The sequence below is a fragment of the Colossoma macropomum genome, unplaced genomic scaffold (genome assembly GCF_904425465.1).
Source record: "Colossoma macropomum unplaced genomic scaffold, Colossoma_macropomum, whole genome shotgun sequence".
NCBI lineage: Eukaryota > Metazoa > Chordata > Actinopteri > Characiformes > Serrasalmidae > Colossoma > Colossoma macropomum.
The window spans coordinates 1,020,986-1,025,538 of record NW_023495456.1 but is presented as its reverse complement, the minus strand read 5'-3'; positions in this window follow the sequence as shown (position 1 = coordinate 1,025,538).

Sequence of the window (4,553 nt, the reverse complement as noted above, 5' to 3'; positions counted from 1 at the left end):
TTTAAAAAGCATGTTTAGAAAGTATTTCAGAAGTTACACATCTGTGTCATGAAGTTTTGGGATTCACTGTGAGTCAACATTAGGAACTTAATGACTGTAGTCTACTTCCTCCTCACCCTCAGCCCAAAACAGCTTCACAGAACCTGAAAAAAACTACAAAACCCAGATCCTCTCATACAGCCTCTCATTTATACCAAACAGTAACACAGGAGCCATTTCAGCACTTTCATTACACTTAAAAATAACTCTTATCACAGTTCTTCATGTTGTGCTGCTATTTACAATAACGTTCTGATAAAACACGCGTGTTTAAACAGTGCAGGTACCCTGAATCGGTTCTGTACACACGCCAGACACAGAGAGGGGCGGATAGCACAGGGTTTCACTGGGTTTCAAACGCAGATGGCGGCAGTCGAGTCAGTACGTCTGCACTCTTAAACAAGATGGTTCAAGGGTTCTTTAGTAAAGAAAATCAACATTCGGAGAACCATTTACATGATTAAAGGGTTCTTTGCATCATGAAATGGTTCCTCAGATTGACGGAGAACGTGCCGATGGAGAACGTGCTTTTGAAAAGGGTCCTATCTGTATAGGACCCTTTTCAAAAGCACATTCTTGTATCAATAGAAGAACCAAAAGGGTTCTTCTATTGATACAAGCTTGACATGATAACAACAGAAGAACCGTTTTGGGTGCTATATAGAACCATTTTAAAAGTGTTTCCACATAGATCCCTCTACAGCACATTCTCCATCAATCTGAGAACAATTTCACCATATAAAGAACCCTTTAATCATGCAAAGGGTTCTTTAAGTGTTTATTTCAAAAGCAGACGGCGGCAGTCGAGTCAGTAAGTCTACACTCTTAAAAAAAAATGGTTCTTCAAGGGTTCTTTAGTAAAGAAAATGGTTCTATATAGAACCATGAACACTCAAAGAACCATTTGCATGATTAAATGGTTCTTTGCATGGTGAAATGGTTCCTCAGATTGATGGAGAATGTGCATGAATGTTCTATACATGGTTCTATATAGAATCTTTTTGAAAAGGGTTCTATACAGCACCCAAAGGGTTCTTCTATTGATACAAGCTTGACATCATAACAATAGAAGAACCAGGTGCTATATAGAACCATTTTTAAAAATCTTTCCACATAGATCCCTCTACAGCACATTCTCCATCAATCAGAAGAACCATTTCACGATGCAAAGAACCCTTTAATCATGCAGAGGGTTCTTTAAGTGTTTATTTCACTATTTCAAACGCAGACGGCATCAGTCGAGTCAGTAAGTCTACAGCTTTAAAAAAGATGCTTCTTTAAGGGTTCTTTAGTAAAGAAAATAGCTCTATATAGAACCATCAACACTCAAAGAACCCTTTGCGTGATTAAAGTGTTCTTTGCATCGTGACATGGTTCCTCAGATTAATGGAGAATGTGCATGAATGTGCTATACATGAATCTATATAGAACCTTTTTGAAAGGGGTACTTTTATTGATACAAGCTTGACATCATAACAGTGGAAGAACCCTTTTTGGTGCTATACAGAACCCTTTTCAAAAAGGTTCTATTTAGAACCACCTCCATCAATCAGAAGAACCATTTCACCATGCAAAGAACGCTTAATCATGCAAAGGGTTCTTTAAGTGTTTATTTCACAGACGGCGGCAGTCGAGTCAGTAAGTCTACACCTTTAAAAAAGATGCTTCTTCAAGGGTTCTTTAGTACAGAAAATGGTTCTATATAGAACCATGAACACTCAAAAAACCATTTGCATGATTAAATGGTTCTCTGCATGGTGAAATGGTTCCTCAGATTGACGGAAAATGTGCATGAATGTGCTATACATGGATCTATATAGAACCTTTTCTAAAAGGTTCCAAAAGGGTTGTTCTATTGTCACAAGCTTGATATCTTCAGCACGTTCTCCATCAATCTGAAGAACCACTTTACCATGTAAAGAACCATTTTAGCATGTAAAGGGTTCTTTGAGTGTTCATGGTTCTATATAGAACCGCTGTCTTTACTAAAGAACCCTTCAAGAACCTTTTTTAAGAGTGTATATATTAATTGTCCTGCCCATTGTCGACTCTCTGATGAACAAAAATGCTACACTGCAAAAAACAGGATCCTGTCAAGTGAAATTATCTTAAATCTACTTAATTATATCTAATATTTCTCAGGTTAAAGTTGTTGCAACCGTATTATTAGATTATTTACCCTATTTCTAGACAGGTTTTACTTCTCTTAGGTCACTATATGGGCAGATAAATTTGCTTTTTAAAGAAATACGATTGAAAACAGGAAAATTCTCTGTCAATATAGTGATAATTTTTCTTAAAACGAGTAAAAAAGTCTAGAAATAAGTTAAATAATTGTATAGTATTCATACAACAGTCTCAAAATTAGAAATATGAGATATATCAACTAGATTTAAGACCATTTCACTTCATAAGACACCACTTTCTGCAGTGTCTGAATCAGACACATACACTTGTCTCCAGAATGTCTGAATGTCAGTGGATCCTCTGAATCAGGGTTGTTTAGCAGTCAAAATATGAACAGGGTTAAAGTCTCTTTTAGTCTAATGAGAAACTGGAGCAGTTCAGTTCAGGGTCTCCCACACAGGCTATACTCAGACCCCCCAGTATATTCTGGTCCACTGTGATGGATAAATACCGTCACACTTCATGTAATATCAGCTGCTTATGCTTCAACATCTCCAAATCATGCAGACCTTAATTAAAGACTGAATTAACTAACAGCTACACAGATGATCCTTACTAAAGGGTTCTCTGTATCATGAAATTGTTCTTTAGACTGATGGAGAACGTGCTGCAGATGGCCCTTTTTGAAAGGGGTTCTATATGGCACCCAAACGGGTTCAATGTCACACTTGTAACAATAGAAGAACCGTTTTTGGTGCTATACAGAACCCTTTTCAAAAAGGTTCTATATAGAACCATTTATAGCACATTTATTCAAATTCTCCATCAATCTGAAGAACCTCTTCATGATGCAAACAACACTTTAATCATGCTAAGGGTTCTTTGACTGGCCATGGTTCTATGGAGCTTTAAGGGTAAACAAAATGGTCCGAAATAGAACCATCAACACTCAAAGAACCCTCTGCATGACTAAATGGTTCTCTGCATCATTAAAGAGTTCTTCAGATTGATGGAGAATGTGCTGTCGATGGTTCTATATAGAAGGGTTCTATAGCACCAAAAAGGGTTCTGCTATTGTTACGATGTCCAGCTTGTATCAATATAAGACCCATTTTTGGGTCTGTACAGAACGCTTTTCGAAAAAAGGTTCTATTTAGAACTATTTACAGCACATTCTCTATCAGTCTAAAGAACACTTTCATGATGCAAAGAACCATTTAAAGCAAAGAGTTCTTTAACTGTTTATGATTCTGTATAGAACCATTTCCTTCACGAAAGAATCCTTGAAGAAACATCATTTGTGAGTCTGTAGTTATGTTTAGCTAGAACCTTACAGTCCAGCTCAGCAGTGACGCGTTTTAAACAGGAAACTCAACGTTATCAAACACCGCAGCTGAAAATATACATTTTTCTTGCACTTCACTCTTTATCTCGGACGACTTTAAGGGTGATATATGTAAATGAGTTCTGTTCTGATTGGCTGTGCCTCATTCAAAGAGCAGACTAGGCTGAAACACACCTTATAACTTCAGTGTGACTGGGGCGGAGCTAAACTGCTGTAGGCGAATGACATGGCAAACAAAAATTATTATTATTTTTATTATTTTTAAATGTGTTTGTAAACATTAATATTTTTTCAAAACATAATAATAATATTTATTATTAATTATTGATGGTTAGATAATATTTATAGATAGATAATATTTCATAAACATATGTAAACCTGACATCACAAAAAAACAGGCCCAATTTTGCTGCTTAGTTTCCATATATGGATTGTTTAGCCTGGAGGCTGATTGGTATGTTTTGAAATATTATCGATGTTTACAAAAGCTTATTTATAAAATAATAATGATCATTTTTGTTGACTTTGGCCCTTTAAGCTGCACCGCTAAGTACAAGTGAGTATTTGTTCAGGATGGATTTGTTACAGAACTGGATTGATTTTGTTCGTTTGTCACATTCAGTGCAGCATTTTCTGCTGATATCCGATATCCGTAATCAGATCGGAGCCGTCTCTGACTGTAACGGTCCAATTTGGGAAATCTGTGTTGTGACAGAAGAGATAAAGTGCTGCAGTTTCTCATTAGGTTAAACGAGCCTCCCAGTGCATCACTCAATTTGAGGGTGGAGCTCAGGTAAGTCAGCTCAGTCCAGGAACTAAGATGCTGAGTCTCAGTACAAATAACAGTCCTAATATTTTTTGACGAGTGTCCACATCTTGGCTTTAAGCGACAGTTTCAGGTACATCATAGTTTCGGTCCTGCATTTTGGCACCACCGTAAGGAAAGGACAGTGCCTGATCTGCTCGTCTGCGATCCACCAAAAGGGAAAACAAAAATACTGAATTCTTTTACAAAAGCATAACAAAACTCACTAGCGCCCTC